The 23,009-nt window shown below is 38.6% G+C and overlaps 1 pseudogene; it reads left to right on the top strand.

Moving 5' to 3' along the window:
• The first annotated feature begins 221 nt into the window (after positions 1–221).
• The window catches only part of LOC100475058, a 35,714-nt pseudogene continuing 12,926 nt past the window's right edge, over positions 222–23,009 (top strand).

Raw genomic sequence — 23,009 nt, 5'->3', positions numbered from 1 at the left:
AAGTATCTGATCACTGAGAGTACTGGCTGCAAGTCAAGCCACTGTTTTCTACATATTAACTGCCCATCTTTTCCCCAACAAAAGAGGGGAAAAGGAGGGCTGCATTGTCTTGAGATTCCTTTTTGAACTCCAAAGGGCCATGGTCAGGAGTCACAGTGAAATAGTTCTCTTCTTTTTGAGGAGAGATGTATTATTAACACTGTCCTCAATAAATAGGAGGCATGGAGAGTATAGAGAAGTTCGAGTCAGATAGGTATGAAGTGATCCATCAGAAGAGAATTCCAAACTGCGTACCCAGACGAGGAGGAAGGAAAGCTATTCCCACAGAAAAGGGTGAGGTACAGGGGGTGAGTTTTCTTCAACACTGACAAAATGCCAGCAATTCATACCTGTGGGGAAATAGAACAAAAGTACCATCACATGGAATCAATATTCCCCTGAAGAAACCCTGTTTGAAGAGAACATGAGGCTTTCCAATTTAATCACAGCGGGGGGCCTGGTGGCACAGTTGGTTAAGGATCCCACTCTTGCTTTCAGCTCAGACCCTGATCTCAGGTCATGAGATCAAGCCCCACATTGGGCTCTGGGCTCAGCATGGAGTCTGCTTAATATTCTCTTCCCCTCTCCCTGTGAACCCCCCCCTCAAATAAATAAGTAAATCTTAAAAAAAAAAAAAAGAATCTGATCTTTATTTTGGACACAACATCTTCATTTGTTCTTCAGAGGAATTCTTTGATGATACATTATTTGCATTTCGTGCACTGAATATTGGAAAGATTAAGACTTGTCCCCCAAATCACAGGGCCAGAAGGGAAAGCAGTGAAATGTGCTGGGCTCTGAGCCCTTTGCTCTGTCTACTGTAGCACACCATCTCAAATTAAGAAGTACTTACATGTAGAGACAAAAAGATGTTTAAATATTGTTACATAAGTTCTTTAAGCAGAGATATATAATCTTTGTTAAGCTGTCTCATCATTCATTTAACATATATTTATAGGGAGTACTATGTGCCTGGGGATATAATAATAAAATGTAGATAAAATATAGCTTTAAAAAAACTCACAGTATAGAAGGAAAAATACAGAGTGAACAGATAATCATTGTGATGAACTTTCTGAGGGAATGTTCCTCAGTGCTATGGAAGTGCATGGTGCTTCATCTAATTTATAGGTTTCTATAACATGGGAACATGAGGGTGAGATCACAGGGTCTGCTCATTTTCACAACTATATTTTTAAAAATTTTACTGAAAATATTAGCTAAAAAATTTGGCAGAAATTTGGAAGAAGGAGTTTAAACTATCACTCATTGCATTAGAAATTATCTGATACTGAAGCCCACCGTAGAACCCATTGAAAAACCACACAAACTGCATTAAAATGCAATCAATAGGGTATAAAATCAGTGTAATCAATACCTTTCAATATATAAAACAGAAACCACTTTGATGATTTATGGTAAAAGAAAAATGGTCTCATTTTTAATAGGAACAGACTGATTAAAAAAAGGTAATATGCTAAACAAGAAAAGCACAAGATTCATATGGAGAAATGTTTAACATCTCCCATTAAAAAGAAAAAGCAGAAACAAATGCAAATACAGATTATGTTCTGATAGAAGGCCTTAAAATATAAAGATGCCAATTTTCTGTGAGTTAATGTATAGTTCTAACATGATTTAAATAAGAGAACAGCACTTTCTTTTCTTTTTTGCAAATAATCAAGGTGCTTCTAAAGCTCAGTGGGAAAATAACAGAAATAGACAGGAAACTATGAAAATGAAGATCAGAGAGATGGGCTTAGTCATACCATTTATTAAAATAATTACAAAGTCTAAATAAATAAGACTTTATAGTCATGTCTCATGAACAGAGATGAAAACCAAAGGAACAAAATAGAAATGCCACAATTGGACCCAAGTGCATTTAGGAATCTGACCTATGAAGGGCAGCATATATAATCAGTGAAGAAAAAGTAGTTAATTCAATAAATGGTCTTAGGACAACTGGACAGTCATCTAGACATAGTCAGATTCATACCTTCCATCCTTCACCAGAATCAATTTCTAAGGGATTAAAGATGCAAATGTATAAAAATAAAACCATAAAATAATGCATTATTCCTAACCTTGGAGCAAGAATAGCATTTCTCATTTTTACTATAAATTCAGGAGCCATTAAAATGGATACATTCAAGTAACTTTAAAAAGGACATCTTCATGCCTTTAGATAAACAAAAGAAAAGCAAAATACATTAAAAAATAGCATAGGAGGAGGTTAAGATGGCGGAGGAGTAGGGGACCCCTTTTTCAGCCGGTCCCCTGAGTTGAGCTGGATAGGTACCAGACCAGCGGGAACATCCACGGAATCAGCCTGAGATGCAGGAAGATACATCTGGATCTCTACAAATGAACATCTCCAGTGGTGAGTATCGAGGTACGAAGCAGGGAGCCGTGAAACCGCGCACAGATATCGGAAGCTAAACAGAAGGGGGAGGGAGCCGCCGTGTCAGGGCGCCGGGAAGCGGTAGCCACCTGCAAGGGGGAGCGGACAGACCGCGGACCCGCACGCTTGAGACAGCAGGCTGAGAAGGGAGCTCCGGGAGCGCACGCGGGACGGCTGGCGGTTGGCGGGCCACCTGCACGGGGGAGCAGGCGGACTCGCGGACGGCACCCGCGAGACAACAGACTTAGAACGCGAGCTCCAGGAGCGCGCGCGCAGGGCGGCTGGCGGGCCACCTGCACCGGGGAGCGGGCGGACCGCGGACCCGCACTCTGGAAACGGCAGACTGAGTCCGTGAGCCGGGAGCGTGCACCACCAAGCATCTCACGGAGCTCCGGAGCTCCGGTGTGCTCACTGGATCGAGGCTGAGACCGGGAGCTCCGGGAGCGTCCGCGGGGCGGCTGGCGGCTGGAGGGCCACCTGCACGGGGGAGCAGGCGGACTCGCGGTCAGCACCCGTGAGACACCAGACTGAGACGGGGAGCTCCGGGAGCCCGCGCGGGGCGGCTGGCGGCTGGCGGGGTTGGAAACACAAAGGACAGAGACGTGCCGGCCCTGGAAGTGAGGGCTGGGACGCCGGGTGTGGGGCGCACAGCCCGGGATGCTGCAGGGTTGAGCAGCACCAACAGAAACAGAGTTAAAGTGGCCAGAACATCAGTGGAGAACGATCCGCGATCCCTCTGTTCTGAGACAGAGGCTGAATTTCAGCCGCTGCTGCTCTCTCAGAAGAGGCATAGCAAACCGCCAGGGAAAGCCGCCAGAGAACAAAAGCCCGGAAATACCGGCTCACAGGGTGCCCATCCCCATCCCCCCTCGCAAGGGACACAGAGACTCTACCCAAACAGGGTTTTCTGAGTACCGGCAGGCAGGCCCCTCCCCCAGAAGGCAGGCTGAAAAATCAAGAAGCCCACAACCCGGAGCGCCTGAGTGGCGCAGTCACCAAGCACCTGTCTTCGGATTAGGGTGTGATCACAACGCTCCGTAAGGAGTCCTTCATCGGGCTTCTCCACCGGGAACCTGCTTCTTCCTCTCCCACTCCTCTGCTTGGGTTCCCTTTCTTGCTGACTGTCTCTCTCTCTCTCAAATAAATAAATAAACTCTTTAAGGAAGAAGCCCACATCCCTAAGATCTCTATAAAACAAGGGCGCACGGCCTGGGTCCCAGTCAACACTTGGGCTCTGGACAACCCTGCAATCTCTCTTCATCAGAATGACGAGAAGGAGAAGTCCCCCCCAGCAAAGAAAAGATAATGAGTCTGTGGCCTCTGCCACAGAATTGGCCTCGGCCACAGAATTAATACATATGGATGTATCCCAATTATCAGAAATGGAATTCAGAGCAACAATGGTCAAGATGATGAGTAAACTTGAAAAAAGCATCAGAGAAAGCGTTGCTGAGAATATAGAATCCCTAAGGGCAGAAATGAGAGCGAATCTGACAGAAATTAAAAACTCAGTGGGCCAAATACAGTCAAAACTAGAGGCTCTGACGGCCAGGGTCACCGAGGCAGAGGAACGCGTTAGCGAATTGGAGGATGGGTTAGTAGAAGAAAAAACGAAAATAGAAGCTGGTCTTAAAAAAATCCACGCCCACGAATGTAGATTACGGGAGATTACTGACTCTATGAAACGATCCAATGTCAGAATCATCGGCATCCCTGAAGGGGTGGAGAAAAACAGAGGTCTAGAAGAGATATTTGAACAAATTGTAGCTGAAAACTTCCCTAATCTAGCAAGGGAAACAAGCATTCGTGTCCAAGAGGCAGAGAGGACCCCATCCAAGCTCAACCAGGACAAACCTACGCCACGGCATGTCATAGTGCAATTCGCAAATATTAGATCCAAGGATACAGTATTGAAAGCGGCCAGGGCAAAGAAATTTCTCACGTACCAAGGCAAAGGTATCAGGATTACGTCAGACCTGTCTACAGAGACCTGGAATGAGAGAAAGGCTTGGGGGGGCATTTTTAAAGCTCTTTCAGAGAAAAACATGCAGCCAAGGATCCTTTATCCAGCAAAGCTGTCATTCAGAATTGATGGAGAAATAAAGACGTTCCAAAATCGCCAATCATTAACCAATTTCGTAACCACGAAACCAGCCCTACAGGAGATATTAAGGGGGGCTCTATAAAGGTAAAAAGGCCCCAAGAGTGATACAGAGCAGCAAGTCACAACCGATACAAAGACTTTAAAGAGAAATGGCATCATTAAAATCATATCTGTCAATAATCTCTATCAATCTAAATGGCTTAAACTCTCCCATAAAACGCCACAGGGTTGCAGATTGGATAAAAAGACATGACCCATCCATTTGCTGTCTACAAGAGACTCATTTTGAACCCAAAGATGCATTCAGACTTAGAGTAAGGGGATGGAGTACCATCTTCCACGCAAATGGACCTCAAAAGAAAGCTGGAGTAGCAATTCTCATATCAGATAGACTGGATTTTAAACTAGAGGCCATAGAGAGAGATACAGAAGGGCACTATATTATTCTTAAAGGAAGTATTCAACAAGTGGATATGACAATTATTAATATATATGCCCCCAACAGGGGAGCAGCAAGATACACAAGCCAACTCTTAACCAAAATAAAGAGACATATAGATAAGAACACAGTAATAGTAGGGGACCTCAACACCCCACTATCAGAAATAGACAGAACACCCTGGCAAAAACTAAGCAAAGAATCAAAGGCTTTGAATGCCATACTCGACGAGTTGGACCTCATAGATATATATAGAACACTACACCCCAGAACCAAAGAATACTCATTCTATTCAAATGCCCATGGAACATTCTCAAGAATAGATCATGCTCTGGGACACAAAACAGGTCTCAGCCAATACCAAAAGATTGAAATTATCCCCTGCATATTCTCAGACCACAACGCTCTGAAATTGGAACTCAACCACAAGGAAAAACCTGGAAGAAACTCAAACACTTGGAGGCTAAGAACCATCCTGCTCAAGAATGACTCGATAAACCAGGAAATCAAAAAACAAATTAAACAATTTATGGAGACCAACGAGAATGAATACACAACGGTCCAAAACCTATGGGATACTGCAAAGGCAGTCCTAAGGGGGAAATACATAGCCATCCAAGCCTCACTCAAAAGAATAGAAAAATCTAAAATGCAGTTTCTATATTCTCACCTCAAGAAACTGGAACAGCAACAGAGGGACAGGCCTAACCCACTGACAAGGAAGGAGTTGACCAAGATTAGAGCAGAAATCAATGAATTAGAGACCAGAACCACAGTAGAGCAGATCAACAGGACTAGAAGCTGGTTCTTTGAGAGAATCCATAAAATTGATAGACCACTGGCAAAACTTGTCCAAAAACAAAGAGAAAGGACTGAGATTATTAAAATTATGACTGAAAAGGGAGAGGTCACGACCAGCACCATTGAAATTGCAAGGATTATTAGAAACTTTTATCAACAGCTATATGCCAAAAAACTAAACAATCTGGAAGAGATGGAGGCCTTCCTGGAAACCTATAAACTACCAAGACTGAAACAGGAAGAAATAGATTTCTTAAATAGGCCAATTAACTATGAAGAAATTGAGTCAGTGATAAACAACCTTCCAAATAATAAAACTCCAGGCCCAGACGGTTTTCCTGGGGAATTCTACCAAACATTCAAAGAAGAAATAATACCTATTCTCCTAAAGCTATTTCAAAAAATAGAAACAGAAGGAAAGCTACCAAACTCATTCTATGAGGCTAATATTACCTTGATCCCCAAACCAGGCAAAGACCCCCTCAAAAAGGAGAATTACAGACCGATTTCTCTAATGAATATGGATGCCAAAATCCTCAACAAGATCCTTGCTAATAGAATCCAACAGTACATTAAAAGGATTATCCATCATGACCAAGTGGGATTCATACCTGGGATGCAAGCATGGTTCAACACTCGCAAATCAATCAATGTGATACATCATATCAACAAGAAAAGACTCAAGAACCATATGATCCTCTCAATTGATGCAGAAAAAGCATTTGACAAAATACAGCATCCTTTCCTGATTAAAACCCTTCAGAGTGTAGGAATAGAGGGTACATTTCTCAATCTCATAAAAGCCATCTATGAAAAGCCTACTGCAAGCATTATTCTCAATGGGGAAAAGCTGGAAGCCTTTCCCTTAAGATCAGGAACACGACAAGGATGCCCACTCTCGCCACTATTATTCAACATAGTACTAGAAGTCCTTGCAACAGCAATCAGAAGACAAAAAGGGATCAAAGGTATCCAAATCGGCAAAGAAGAAGTCAAACTGTCTCTCTTTGCAGATGACATGATACTCTATATGGAAAACCCAAAGGAATCCACTCCCAAACTATTAGAAGTTATAGAACAATTCAGTAAGGTGGCAGGATACAAAATCAATGCCCAGAAATCAGTTGCATTTCTATACACGAATAACGAGACTGAAGAAAGAGAAATTAGGGAATCCATCCCATTTACAATAACACCAAAAACCATGCGTTACCTTGGAATTAACTTAACCAGAGACGTAAAGGACCTATATGCTAGAAACTATAGATCACTTTTGAAAGATATTGAGGAAGACATAAAAAGATGGAAAAATATTCCATGCTCATGGATTGGAAGAATTAACATAGTTAAAATGTCCATACTACCCAGAGCAATCTACACTTTCAATGCTATCCCGATCAAAATACCGAGGACATTTTTCAAAGAACTGGAACAAATAGTCCTTAAATTTGTATGGAACCAGAAAAGGCCCCGAATCTCCAAGGAACTGTTGAAAAGGAAAAACAAAGCTGGGGGCATCACAATGCCGGATTTCGAGCTGTACTACAAAGCTGTGATCACAAAGACAGCATGGTACTGGCACAAAAACAGACACATCGACCAATGGAACAGAATAGAGAACCCAGAAATGGACCCTCGGCTCTTTGGGCAACTAATCTTTGATAAAGCAGGAAAAAACATCCGGTGGAAAAAAGACAGTCTCTTCAATAAATGGTGCTGGGAAAATTGGACAGCTACATGCAAAAGAATGAAACTTGACCACTCTCTCACACCATACACAAAAATAAACTCCAAATGGATGAAAGACCTCAATGTGAGACAGGAATCCATCAAAATTCTAGAGGAGAACATAGGCAACAACTTCTATGACATCGGCCAGAGCAACCTTTTTCACGACACATCTCCAAAGGCAAGAGAAATAAAAGATAAAATGAACTTATGGGACTTTATCAGGATAAAGAGCTTCTGCACAGCCAAGGAAACAGTCAAAAAAACTAAGAGACAGCCCACGGAATGGGAGAATATATTTGCAAAGGACACCACAGATAAAGGACTGGTATCCAAGATCTACAAAGAACTTCTCAAACTCAATACACGAGAAACAAATAAACAAATCATAAAATGGGCAGAAGATATGAACAGACACTTTTCCAATGAAGACATACAAATGGCTAACAGACACATGAAAAAATGTTCAAAATCATTAGCCATCAGGGAAATTCAAATCAAAACCACACTGAGATACCACCTTACGCCAGTTAGAATGGCAAAGATAGACAAGGCAAGAAACAACAATTGTTGGAGAGGATGTGGAGAAAGGGGATCCCTCCTACATTGTTGGTGGGAATGCAAGTTGGTACAGCCACTCTGGAAAACAGTGTGGAGGTCCCTTAAAAAGTTAAAAATTGAACTACCCTATGACCCAGCCATTGCACTACTGGGTGTTTACCCCAAAGATACAGACGTAGTAAAGAGAAGGGCCATATGCACCCCAATGTTCATAGCTGCATTGTCCACAATAGCCAAATCATGGAAGGAGCCGAGATGCCCTTCAACAGATGACTGGATTAAGAAGCTGTGGTCCATATATACAATGGAATATTACTCAGCTATCAGAAAGAACGAATTCTCAACATTTGCTGCAACATGGACGGCACTGGAGGAGATAATGCTAAGTGAAATAAGTCAAGCAGAGAAAGACAATTATCATATGATTTCTCTCATCTATGGAACATAAGAACTAGGATGATCGGTAGGGGAAGAAAGGGATAAAGAAAAGGGGGGTAATCAGAAGGGGGAATGAAACATGAGAGACTATGGACTATGAGAAACAAACTGAAGACTTAAGAGGGGGTGGGGGAATGGGATAGACTGGTGATGGGTAGTAAGGAGGGCACGTATTGCATGGTGCACTGGGTGTTATACGCAACTAATGAAGCATCAAACTTTACATTGGAATCTGGGGATGTACTGTATGGTGATTAACATAATATAATAAAATAAATAAAATAGCATAAGCAGGGGTGCCTGGGTGGCTCAGTCATTAAGCGTCTGCCTTCAGCTCAGGGCGTTATCCCAGAGTCCTGGGATCGAGCCCCACATCAGGCTCCTCCTCTGGGAGCCTGTTTCTTCCTCTCCCACTCCCCCTGCTTGTGTTTCCTCTCTCACTGGCTGTCTCTCTGGCAAATGAATAAATAAAATCTTTAAAAAAAAATAACATAAGCAAAAAAAAAAATAAACTGATATATTTTGAATTCATATTACGTATGAACGGGTAATTTTTTGACAGATAATCTTGAAAGCTTTAAGAAAAAGATCAGACTCACAATAGAAAAAGAAGCAAAGAATATGAATAGAGAGTTCAGTTAAAAAAAAAAAGGAAATACAGATAAGTCTAAAAATTAATCCAGGTAATAGCAATTCCATCCTTCCACTTGCTCAGGCCAGAAAACTTGGAAGAGTAATTTACGCCATTATTTCCCTTACATTGCATATCTAAAACTTCAGGAAGTCTTGTTTGCTCTATCGTCAAAATATACCCAGAAGCTGATAGCCCAGGTCTACCACTACCAGGCTGGGCCAAGCTGCCATCATGTCTATAGGATTCCTGCACTAGTCCTCTACCTGGCCTTTCTGTTTCCATCCTTGCTCTGGATGGTCAATTCTAATAGCAATTAGAGGTATCCTTTTAAAATATGTGTCAGTTCAAATTCATGTCTTTCTTTTGCTCAAATTTCTCAACAGCTTTCCATTTCTTCCCGAATGAAAGCCAAAATCCTTTAACTTGTATACAAAGCCCTGTGCACTGTGGCTTTTCATTATCTCTCTGACAACTTCAACCACTCTTCCCCTCTCCATTTCTGCTCCAGTAACACTGAACTCCTTCGTATTCCTCCACGATGCTAGATATTCTCCCTCCTTGAGAACTTAGCTCTGGTTGTTTCTTCTACCTGGAACTCATTTTCCCCAGATATCTGGTTAGGCCACTCCCTCTTCTTCAAGTTTTTTCCCAGATGTAATTCTACCAATGAAATCTTATATTGACTCTCATTCCCCCTTCACTTTGTTCTACTTATATTTCTTCATCATTATCACCATCCAATATACTATATGTTGTATAATCACATACCTATATGATTTTTTTCTGTTCAGTACAAATTTTATATTCCCATTACTTAGAATAAGGCTGGCACTTACTAAAGACTCAATAAAGAGCTGCTCAACGAATAAATTTAATTCTACTCCTAATCTTACAGAGAAAGGTAAATTAAAATTCCAATCAGATGCCACTTTCTCATAATAAATTGGCAAAAATCAGAAGTTGGGAAGATGCTCTGGAAACATGCTTTCATAAATTACTGGTGGGAGTATAAAATGGTACAAACCATATGGAGGGAAACTCGGTAATATCTCTAAAAATACACTGGTACATGTCCTTTGGCATAGCAAGTCTAATTCCAGTTATGCAAAGAGGAAATGACATATGTTCATGTTAGTCACTGTCATGTTGCTGTTAAAGAATAGAAAAGACTAAATATTAATTAATAAAGAACTGATTAAACAAATTATGCTACATTAATACACTAGAATACTATATGGCTGGAAAAAATTATGAGTAGTTCTCTGTGCGTGGATCTGAAACGCTTTCCAAAGCGTCTTGCTAAATTTTAAAGAAGGAAAAAGCAGTGGATGCAGTAATCTAGCATTTGTGTAGTAAGGGAAACTAAGCAAATATATATTTACATTTATTTGTATCCAACAACTGTGGAAAGATACAGGAGAGATTAACTAGTGTTTGAAGAATGGAAGTAGTACGAAAAGTGGAGAACCAAGGTGAACAAAAGGTATTTCTCTTTATATTTTGATCTTTTTAAAAAAGTTACTAAGTTCAGTTAGCCAACATATAGTACATCATTAGTTTCTGATGTAGTGTTCAATGATTCATTAGTTGTGTATATAACACCCAGTGCTCATCACAACACGCGCCCTCAATACCCATCACCTTTTTTTGAGTTTTGGACCATGTTAAAAGATGATATATTTAAAATACTGAATATATAAATGGTTTTAAAATTACTATAAGATAGTATAGACTATAAACCACAAAGAAGGAATAGATAAAAGGATTAACTCTTCAGTCACATTCTACAGAGTAATGTAAAACCGTAGACGGTCTGGCTTATGAACAATGACAGTCTGGGAAGTCTAAGATCACAAGCACCAGTTTTCTTCAGAACTTAAAAATCTGTTAAACTTTTGAGAATAGATTGCAGACAATCAATATGTAAATGGATGAACTCAGCCTTATGGAAAAACACCCACCTAAGTAATTATTTCTTCGAAATAGGCGGTCCTAATCAAGAAATGAGGGTGTAGTTTCTATCAAAATATGACTACATTAGCATGTTTAAAATTGTGACTAAGACAATGTTATTAATAAATTAAAAGGAAAAGGATAGCCACTGAAGGTAGATGGTTGATTAGAAACAGAAATGCCAGAGTCAGAAAGAGAAGCTGGTAGTCTATTCTTCAATGTCTCATGGTGGAGGTCCTATGGACAATGCTCATTAGCTTGTGGTCTGCTTAGCATATGTACTCACTGCGGAGATGGATGCAACAGACTATTAAAATCTAATGTCAAAAATCCATAGAAAGTATCCCACTTCACTGCCTTACTTTAATTAAGAACAACTTTCTAATTATTATCATATGCAGCTTTCAGAAAGTGAATAAAAGGATAAGGCTCATTTGAGCATTCTATTCTTTTTTTTTCCCCAGTGGAAATCAATACCTGCACATTTTGTTTTCTTGATATTTTGATGAATGTAAATCCATTTCCCTGTCTTAGATTATCTTAGGGATACTAACAAATGCTACAAAGTCCATGAAACTGAAGGCGAGGTGCAAAACTGATGTCATATCATGAAAGTGCGGCCAGAAGGCACTGTCTGGATGACCAGCCAGTGACATTACTGGTGTCACCTTCTATTATTATACCCCTCCTTCTCCAACAATAAAACCAAAGGTAATTTGCTAGAGGAACACAGGATTGGAAGAATGAGGTGACTGAATTAACGTCCAGTATGTCCCAGTTGTTCCTAATGTTATTAGGATGAAAATGTGAAAAGATTTTTGTTTCCCAGAATAGGTAGCCATCAAGGTATAATCCAAAAAAAGGGAACAGATTATCTCTTACTCCATTAATATAGAACAATCATGAAATGCACTGTCAATTAATTACCAAGTAGGGCACCTTTCATAAAAAACTGAATAAAACTGAATTCCCTCCTTCTCAATTACTGTGCAAATAAAAATTGATAAGAGCCTCCATGTCTCTTTCTGTTAATTATCACTCATGCAAAGGGAGTATTCCATTAGGAAAAAACAACACTTCCCACACAGTATCACTTTTTTTTTTTTTTCAAAGTATGGGTATAGTGACTAATAGCTTTGTCTTAAGTATGAAATTCTCACTGTTTGTTCTCGAGGAACACAAGCTAAAATATCAGGATTGGGTTCCAGTGCTATGGTGGGTAAGAAAAATGTTAGAGATCATCTAATCAGTCTCCTTCTGCAGAATCCAGGTTGAAGTCCAGTCCATGGACAGAGGTTGCTACCTTATGGAGGTAGAGAACTTATAAGAACATAGTTCTAGAAGTTCCTCATCCCTAATGATTCAAATGATTTTATGGGTTTTATTTTATTTCTATTAAACCATTTTCTTTCAAACACTTGCCTATGAGAATTTTTCTTTTTTGCCTCACATGATGAATTTTTAAGAGACTCAAGTATTTATTGAATACTAGAATGGAGTAGAGTAAAAGCTCCAGGAGACCTCTGTTCCAAGTTCTGTCTGTCCCTTAAAGCTACTTGATCTTCTGGGCCATTTGAGCTTTTCTTCCTCCCAAACTGTGACCTACTGACTATTGCATACATTTTGGTTTCTTTCTTTCCATCATTCTTATGCTACTTAATTACTCACTGTTGCAGACAAAAGATGCTACCTTACATATTATGTTGAGAATTAAATGAGGTAATAGTTACAAACATATAAGGAGGTGCTCCTTATTTTCTGTAACAGTTAAGCACTTCACAAATACCACCTCATACAGTACTCAAAATCAGCTTCTACAACCCTGTATTGTAGAGGAAAATATCAGCAATCACTTTTGACAGTTAGCAAAAGGCAAGCTCACATTTAGAGCTCATTTCTATTTGTTTGTTTGTTCATTTGTTTTTGGGGGGTTTAAAAGAAATTTTTTTTTAACTCCAAGACATATTTCTCCAAGAAGCAAACAAGATTGTTGACTGGCTCTCCTTTTTCCTATTGATTCTTTTCATATAACCCCTTTCCAGCCTTTCTGCGATGGGTGCTCTGGGGATGAGTTCCAGATACCTTAGTAGCAACCTCTGTCCATGGACTGGACTTCAACCTGGATTCTGCAAAAGGAGACTGATTAGATGATCTCTAACATTTTTCTTACCCACCATAGCACTGGAACCCAATCCTAATATCTTAGCTTGGGTTCCCCAAGAACAAACAGTGAGAATGATTACAATGTAGGAAGTTTATCAGGGAGCGTTTGTCTTAGTTTAGGCTGCTATAGTAGGATTCATAGACTGGGCAGCTTACGAATAATAGACAGGCTGGGAAGTCCAAGATCACAATGCCAGCAGATTTGATGTTTGGAGAGAGCCCACTTCTTGGTTCATAGATAGTCATCCTTTCCCTGTGTTCTAACAGAGGGTAAGGACTCCAGATTGTTTTCTGGAGTCTCTTTTTTAAGGGCACTAGTCCCATTCATGAAGGCTCTACCCTTGTGAACTAATCTCACCTCCCACAGGCCCCACCTCCTAATACCATCACACTGGGGATTAGGATTTCAACATATGAATTTGGGTGGGGACACAAACATTCAGTCCATAATGGTGTCCTTGGTGACAAAAAGGAAATGAAGAAAGCAGGATTCATTTCAGAGGGAACCTCAACTATGATGCAGTAGCAAAAGCCTCAGCCCATTCCACAGTGAACCCTGGCCCTTGACTGGCCTTTCTGAGTTTTCCCAATGTGAGGAAAGAGGCTGGGTCCTTGTATCCCCACATCAGAAGTCATTAGATGTAGGCTACCTGGGAAGAGGTGTAAGTTTGACAAGATATATCCCTTTATCCTGAGGCAAAGCCTGGGGAGGAACTCAGCTGTAAGCCACCAACAGGAATCACATCCTAGGGGATAGGGAGAATGAAAGCCTCTGTCCCAAAGAGAGAATCTTGATGGCACCCAAGAGCATTCACTACATCTGATCTCTCTTCTCCACTGGGTTCCTGACTAGATTTTATCTGTGTCTCTGCCCAGAGTCATAGTCTAGTTGGATCCTTTATTTCTCTAATTGATTCAAGTCCAGCAAATTGGTGATGTCTTTTTTGGAAGGAAGCCCATGAGGTCTATCCATAAGCTGGTCATACACATCGGGTTTTTCAGGATACTTCACCCAAATATGAATATATTAACAAGAGTTGATTAGCTATTCTGAAATTGACTGGAAAAAGCTCATTCATTATACAATTTTAAAATAGTCAATGTTGAGCTCTCTGTCTCATGCCTTCACTGAGCTTTGGCCCAGTCCACATTTCTATAGATTTTGTGGATTTCAGCTTTGGTATGTTACTTGTAAACTGGTCTGTCACTTTCTGGGACTCACACATTCACTTTGCCATGGAGATCGAGAAGTATTAAAATCTCCAGAAGTTGTGATGATGGACATGTATAATTTGACATTTTTATCAATCTTTGTTACTACTTACTCTAATATGTTGAAAGATTAAAAAAAGCTTTTAAACACAGGCTACAAGAACACAAAGCTCTACAAAAGTCATCTTGAATGATTGACCATAGGCTCGAAAACACTGGCAAGATCATCATGCCCATGCAAGGCAGTAGAAGCTGACATGGGGGTCAGGATTCAACTAGCAAGTATTTCTTTATTTGCCTTCTTTTCTAACTCACACTTAAGTTCTTTTTTGGCCATTTCTTTTCCTTGAAAAATCTCACTTCCCTCTTGTAAATATGAAATTTGGCAGAGTATTTCAAACATGAACGTTGACATTTGAGAGAAAGGTTTAATTGGCGGGGTGCTATTAACGCTGATGGGAGAGTTGTAGAGGGAGAGGGGTTGGTTAAGAAGGATAAGATGATTCATGAACTGTAAATAGCTGTGAAGAATGTGACCATAAGGCTTAGTAGAAGGGCTGAGGCATTGTTTTTCAACATATTTTTGGCTTTAATAATTAGGTCTTGTGAGGAGAAAATTGCTGGGGAGGAAAGTCAGAGGGTAGGGACTTAAGGACAAAGCCAGTGGAAAGAAAATGGCAAGAGCTGGCAGAGATCACTTAAGTGTGAACTCACTCTTCTAAGACTAAAAGAAAAAAAGACAAAGGCAAAGAACAGAGAGAAAAACGTACTGAAGTAGGGAACAGTGACAATGGAAAACATAAGTGTTATGTGCAATAATATAAAAAAGGGAGAAGGTCAACTCAACTTTTGAGGCTGTGAGACGATTAAAAATGAATGTGGGAGGGGTGCCTGGGTAGCTCAGTTGGTTGGGCATCCAACTCTTAGTTTCGGCTCTGGTTGTGATCTTGGGGTTATGGGATCGAGCCCCACATCTGGCTCCATACTCAGCATGGAGTCTGCTTGAGATTCTCTCCCTCTGCCCATCTCCCTGCTTTCTCTCTCTATTTCTCTCTCTTTCAAAATGAATAAATACATCTTTTAAAAAATGAATGTGGGAATAAGAAGAGTGAATGGATTTTGTTTTTTCAAAATGGAAATGCAATCTTTTGCTATACAAAAATACCATGATAAAAAATTGTATTTTGACTCAGTAAATCTCAATGAATTATAAGAAACCTAAGTCCTGTGGTTCTGAAGTATAAATGTGGTCATCTGAGAATTGAGTCTTTAGTTTGAATCTTAAGCACTGTGCCCCTGCTATCACTTTCTCCTTCCAATCCTTCCCCCAGTATTTGTGAATTCCTGTAGCTTTCAGTAACATTTTTCCCTCCATGCTGGTACCTTTTCCAACAATAGGTGACCAGAATCTTATTCATGTTGATCAACAAATCCTACATCTCCTGGAATATAATTCAAAATACAGAGATATACTCGTGGGGCTTCCTAATTTGCAGGATAAATGATGGGCAGCATTTGCAGTCCAAATACCTCAATCTCTTCATGTCAGTGCTATCTTTCCAGAACTCCTACAAATCTATGTAACACAGGTAAAAGTCAATCATTAATAACACATGCTGAAAATCTGTTAAATATCTGATCTATCTGGATTTTTTTTTCACAATAATTAGTGAATTATAAATCTACCTCTCCTTTTCCCTCTCAAAAAAGCAAGCCATTTGTTTCATTAACGTTTAGAAAACAAATCCATTTTACCAGTGTGTTAAAAAGCCAGCTTTATTAAGCATTAAATGATCACATATATTTAGGTCTATTTTGATAACTGATAATTTCTTCCAGTTATCATTTAGTATATTTTCTCTTCAATACCCAATTGTTTTAAGTACTATATTTTAACTTGACAAGACATTCTCTCCCTCATTATCCCTCTTTCCAGAATTTCCCAGGTTCTTTTTATTCTTCTTTTTTTAAAGGCTATTGATCATCTACTTAGCAAGCTGTTTATATTTTTTAAAGATTTTATTTATGGGGCGTCTGGGTGGCTCAGTTGGTTAAGTGTATCCCTTCAGCTCCAGTCATGATCTCAGGGTCCTGGGATTGAGCCCCATGTCAGGCTCCCTGCTCAGAAGGGAGTCTGCTTCTCCTCCCCAACTTGTGCTCACTCTCTCTCTCTCTCAAATAAATAAAATCTTTAAAAAAATAAAGTAAAATAATAAACATTTAATTTATTTATTTGAGAGAGAGAGAGAGAGAGCATGAGCGGGGAGGGGCATAGGGAGAAGCAGACTCCCCGTTGAGCAGGGAGCCCAATGCGGGGCTCAATCCCAGGACCCCGGGATCATGTCCTGAGCTGAAGGCAGATGCTCAATCTACTGAGCCATCCAAGCGTCCCTTCCCAGGCTCTTCTAACATATTTATATTTCTAGGTGAACTTTAAACTTAGTTTGCAAATCAGCAAAAAACAACTTCCTGAAATAATATTTAACTGAGAGATCATTAAAATTATAGTTTTTTTATGGATAATATGTTTAGAATTTTTGCCTTCCTTAAATTAGTTTAAATGACGACCAGTAAAGTTTTGTAGAGTTTTAATAAGTGTTATACATTTCTTGGGAAGATGTAGATTTCTATTTCTTATATTACTATTAATTATTTTATTATATTTTCTCATTGGCTATTATTACAATATTAAAAATCATGTACTCTGTAGATTCATTCAGTAATTGGCTAAATTATCAAATTATATTTTTTCCTAATACTTACTTATTTAATTCATTTGGAGTGTTGTTAAAAAATATTCAGACAAAATTTGAAAGTTGTCCCTCCTCTTTTTTTAATAGGTAGATATTATAAATTTTGTCTTGTCTAACTGAGTTCAGTAAGAAGGTGTATATAATCTTCATGTTCCTGAATTTAATAATAATGCTTCTAATGTTTACCACTGAAATCATATTATGCATTTTTCTGATCTCTCATTAAGGATTGTGATTTGATGAAATATTTGGGGGCTATATAGTGAGATATTTATTAAATTTTCCCACTTATAAGTTAATTAAATATTAGTACCTTCCTAAATTATAGATTTTCCTTAAATACTTGAAAAAAATACTACTTATAAATGACACGGATTTATTTAAATACCTACCAAAATAAATGTAGAATTTTTACAACCACATATGCAAAATATTGACCTTCCTTAGCCAATACAAAAATTTGCTGTATTTATGTTATGCTAATGGAAGTTTTGTTTCCACTGTGGTTGAGTAAACTACTAACAGCCTGACTGTCCTATAGACAACAACTATAAGCTCTGGGAAACACACACACACACACACACACACACACACACACACATACCCCTTCTTGAAGTCTCTGAACAGTAAACAAAAGCAGAGAGATTCTGGATGACAGCCACAATTTAGAAGAAGAGACCAGCAAGGTGTGAGTTTTCTATATTTTTAGCTTTTAATCGGAGTCCAGCTGCAGTCAGGATGTTACAAACAGCATCTAAAACACTGGTACCCAGGATCTTTCTGACCTGATGGACTAGAAGTCAAGGATGAGGGTAACCACATACATTGGAAAGTAAAGAGGGAATCACAGAAATGGAATAATAGCAAAGGGAGTCCTAAATTCTGTGTATACATTCTACCTAAGTCTCTGACAGCTCCGACCATGCATGTGTGGGGCAGGTAGCAAACAGCCATGCTAAAGGGGGAAAAATGAGATTTGAATTGCAACCCAAAAGATAAAGACTACAAATTCTAGTCCAATAAAACTAGTGCACACTAAAACAAAAATATCAACACTCTGTAATAATATAAAGTAATCCTGAGTTTCCATGATACTACATTCACAGAGTTCAGGACACAAAAATAAAAATACACTTGACATAAATAAAACAGGAGAAGGAAATACATTTTCAAGAAAAAATATACTTAACAGAGGCCAACTCTGAGATGATCCAGATATTGGAATTAACAGAAAAAGACTTTAGACTTATTAGCTATTAAAAACACTCTGAATGTGGTAAAGGGTAACATGCTCATAGTAAATCTCACAAAGAACTAGAAACTATTAAAAAATAATTAAATACAAAATCAAGAACCAAAAAATACAATATCTGAAATTAAAAATTCACTGGATGTGGTTACCAGCAGAATAGAGATGGCAGTCAATAAATTTGATCAATAATATTTTCCAATCTTAAGAACATTTAAAGAAAAAAATTAATGTATAGAAACTTAAGGACCTGTGGGATATAAAAATGCTAAATATACTTGTAAATGGAGAGGTAAATGGAGGAAAAAAAGCATTTGAAAAAATAATGACTGAAAAATTTCACAATTACGTGAAACAAGAAAATCCTACCATTTGTGAAAGCATGTACACATCTTGAGGACATTGTGCTAAGTGAAATAAGTCAGACACACGAAGATAAGAATGAGGTGACTGAGTTAACTCTCTCAGTATGTCCCAGTTTTTAAAATGTTATTTCATTTAATTTAATACTGTATTTATAATACTGAAATTCTGTTGAAATTCCCTGCCTATTTGATCTTCATGTCCTTGTTGCCCAGGGAGACCAAAGAAAGGCAAATGATGGTAATCCAGTATCTCTCCAGCATTGAAGAGACTTTTGTCTCTAACTCATAACTCTCAACTATTAAAATTAACACCAAATAAATAAACTCTCATAAAAAAAAAACTGATGAGAAATGAGCACTGTCTAGTTACTCTATCCTCACAGCTATTTTAATATTATCTCAAAGGATAGATCATATTCTTTGGAATTTCTGCTCCCCTGTCCAAAGTTTGATAATTTGTTGAATCTTACTCAAAAATAAAATAAAAAAGTTATTTCTTTATCATTTCCTCTGATATTATCAGTCAGGATTTTCTACCTAGACATTGAATTGGTTTTCTTCAAATGGAAAGTTGTTTTTAAGACTTTATAATCAATAGCATCTTTTAACATGTTTAAGCAAGAGCATGATTCTTTCTCCTTGCATGGGATGTATGCATCATATGAGAACTACTGATTAAATATTATATGGTTTCAAAACATGGTGAATGCCATCGACTGAACAAGTTTAATTAGAACGTGATGTTGAAATAGCTGAAATATCAGTAGGCATTTGATTTAGTACCTCCATAAGGAGCAGCAAATGTAATCTGTCAAAATGCGCTCATGTGTACACCAACAAACTGTACAGACAGAAATATCCAGTACTGCAAAAATGATAGAGCCTGACTGTAATAGACATGTTTTGTTCAAAAGTTTTATGAAAGGGGGCGCCTGGGTGGCTCAGTCGTTAAGCGTCTGCTTTCAGCTCAGGGCATGATCCCAGAGTCCTGGGATCGAGCCCCACATCAGGCTCCTCCGCGGGGAGCCTGCTTCTTCCTCTCCCACTCCCCCTGCTTGTGTTCCCTCTCTCGCTGGCTGTCTTTCTCTCTGTCAAATAAATGGATGAAATCTTTAAAAAAAAAAAAAGTTTTATGAAGGAAGCTGGTGACCCTAGAGTTTATCCCGAAATCAACACTGAACCATTGAACGTGTCATGCAGAACAAGAGGTCTTTGTGGAAGAACAAACAAAAGCAAATGGTAGGAAATATATATGTTAATTTTTTAAAAACCCTAATAAGAAAACTATATTTTCCTATCAAAGAAAATGTAACTACCTTATATGTATGAAATTTTTACTTCAAACCAAATCTTTTCTATAGAAAGGAGGGAAAAAAAAACTTCAATAAGGCTATTTGATCACAGAAGTAGTGCCATCTTTCATGGTCCCCAGTGATCTCTGGGAAAATGACATTAGTAAGAGCAATGAAAATTACCATAACTGCCATTTGTGCCAAAATAAAACCAGTAGCAAAACTTACTTCCACAGGAGGGTCTATTGCTTGGTATTAGGTCACCTTGCATATTTGTCCTTTGAGAACCACAGCTGAAGTGATACTTTTGGAATCTGACTACACTTTGCCACGCTATTTAAACAGAATATAGTTCAATGTGGCAATGAGTTACGCAGTTTTGGGTCCATTCTTGGAAATATTAATATACAATCTGATAGGCAAACCTATCTATAATGCCATTTTCCCCTTAAATATTTCTTCTTTTGAAGCAAAGATATTCAGGTAATAATTTTAAGCAATTACCAGGTAAGTTACATCATCAGGAGATTTTCCCAAATCTTAACCATTGCCCTCAGAACTTGGTATCTCTTAACACTATTGTTTTCAAAATATGCTCTGAGATTCCTCAGTGATTTTAATAAAGTCCTTCACTGCTGACATTGAGGAGACTTGAGGACTTGTGAGTGGGAGGGAAGGCCTCCAACTTTCACCTCCATATTTTTTGAGTAGAAAAGCTGGCAAACTTTACATTGGTCCTCCTCTACTTAAGATTTCTTTTGAAGAAACAGAACTTCTGCCTTAAAAAAAGAAAAAAAAATACTTTTTCTCCTTTATGAAGCTACTGGGTTTTTTGTTGTTGTTGTTGTTTGTTTTGTTTTGCACTGGAATCATTGACCTAGTGTGCTTTATTTAAATAACTCATTTAATTTCATGTATTCTCTGGGGAGTCAGTAAAAATGGAGTGAAATGTTTCTTTTATTATTTTTCTTTTCCACAATATTATGAAATTCATCTTCTCCAGACCTGTCACTACTACTTACAGATGCTAACATTCTTTTCAGAAAGAAAGGGCAGACAGGATAAAAGAGGTGCTTGGTCTGAAGAGAAGTTCATTGTGGCTGGCTGCAACTCCAATTTAATAAGACTGCTTTTGCTATTTGAATGAAGGACAGAGCCTTTACATCTAGAGCCCCTGTCCTAGTAATGTAAATGGCAATATCTCCAAGAGGTAAAGATGATTCTCGAGTGACATTAGGTACAGTGTGTAGGATGTGAGTGGCAAAAAAAAAAAAAAAAAGAAGATGATCAAATTCAGAGAATGGATCCTTGAGGAACAAAATGTGAACTCAAGATCAGAGTCAAAGAGAAGATGGAGTTTTATAAGCATTTAGCAAAAGGGGAAGTTGGCAGCTTGGTAAAAGATGGCTCCAATAAATGAGAGTCCTGCCACGTGGGGGTGGGGGAGGCAATATCTGAGGCTTCTTATTAAAGTGTTGCAGTTCCAATACAATTTGGGTTATATGCTTGGCAAGCTATCCAGGACTCTTAAAATTTAAAGAGAAGAACACTGAATGCCATCCAAAATATCANATATATATATATATATATATATATATATATATATATTTGGCATCTGTTCTTCTCTCAAGTAATAACTTTGAAGAAAACATAATTCTGTGATAAGCATAATGTGCCAGAGTGAAGCAGAGACTGTCCTTGGAAACTGAGTTTAGGCATCCAGAGAGGATCTTCAGCTTTATAAGGACCTAAACCACACAAAATAGACTGTGATTTCCTTTTCAGAATAGATCCAATTTTACTGTTGATTTGAGAAGTTTCAGGATTCCTGTATCAGTTGACCCCTGCATGTCTGTACTGGTTTATGTGGACTGTGTGTGTGCATACATGCAAACAAACGTACATGCATAAATGCATCATATTCTAAAACAGTGACCTGGATCTTTTCAAAGATCAAACTGAAACCTAGATGCATTGCTGGTAATGTACATGTTATTGTATAGTTATTGCTATGGAGTACACAGATACCTCCTAGGACAGTTAGAACCAGTTTTCCATTCTTCCATTTTGAAGATTATCCTAGGTCAGCCTTCATATAATAATCTCTCCTAGAAAATCTGTCTCTTCTTCCACATACCTTCTCTACCCTACCTATTAGGATTTCCTGAATTTTCTGGATTCTCTGGAAACACATTCACACAAATACATACATTTCCCTGGTGGTCCTATAGTGAAAGCCATGGTGCTCGGCACAGGTTTGGCACATTGTCAAGGTTTTGACTGACAGCTGGCACTCCAAGCTAGCTGTGCTTCCCAGGCAGTGTTGCACAGAAGGGTTCATGGCTATGGAACTGATACTATAAAATAATTTTTCCAAGTATGCCTGTAGTGCTGTAGGATGATACATATTGCACTTGACTTGGCTAAATCATGCCTCTGAAAGTAGTTCTTCTGCAATATTTATTTTTGTTTGTTTGTGTTATTGCTGGGGGTGGAGAGGGAATGAAGAGGGAGGGATATGTCTTGTAACAATATTCTAGGAACCCATCATTTCTCTAAGGGTACAGCCCTTAGGCATATAATTTTTCCCCAAAGGATAGTTCAAAACGTAATGTTTTTATTTTATCTTTCTGTATCAAAAAGGTCCTCTGAACTAACAAAGAGAAAAATCTTGTCAAATGATGCATAGATTGCATCTAATTTATCAAATTCTTTCATAACCCACTTTGGGGTAGGGAAATCACAAAGGCCTAAGTACTGGGAAAAAAATGGGTCTGTAGGTACAGGAAATAATAGTTTTTAATGATACCTTTTTTTTTTTTTTGGTATTGGTCTTTAAAGCATACAACATTTTCAATCATCTAGGAAACTTAA

The sequence above is a fragment of the Ailuropoda melanoleuca genome, chromosome 4, assembly GCF_002007445.2.
Source record: "Ailuropoda melanoleuca isolate Jingjing chromosome 4, ASM200744v2, whole genome shotgun sequence".
NCBI classification, from domain to species: domain Eukaryota; kingdom Metazoa; phylum Chordata; class Mammalia; order Carnivora; family Ursidae; genus Ailuropoda; species Ailuropoda melanoleuca.
Note: the sequence above shows the minus strand (reverse complement) of the source record. Positions and strands in the feature narration are given on the sequence as shown.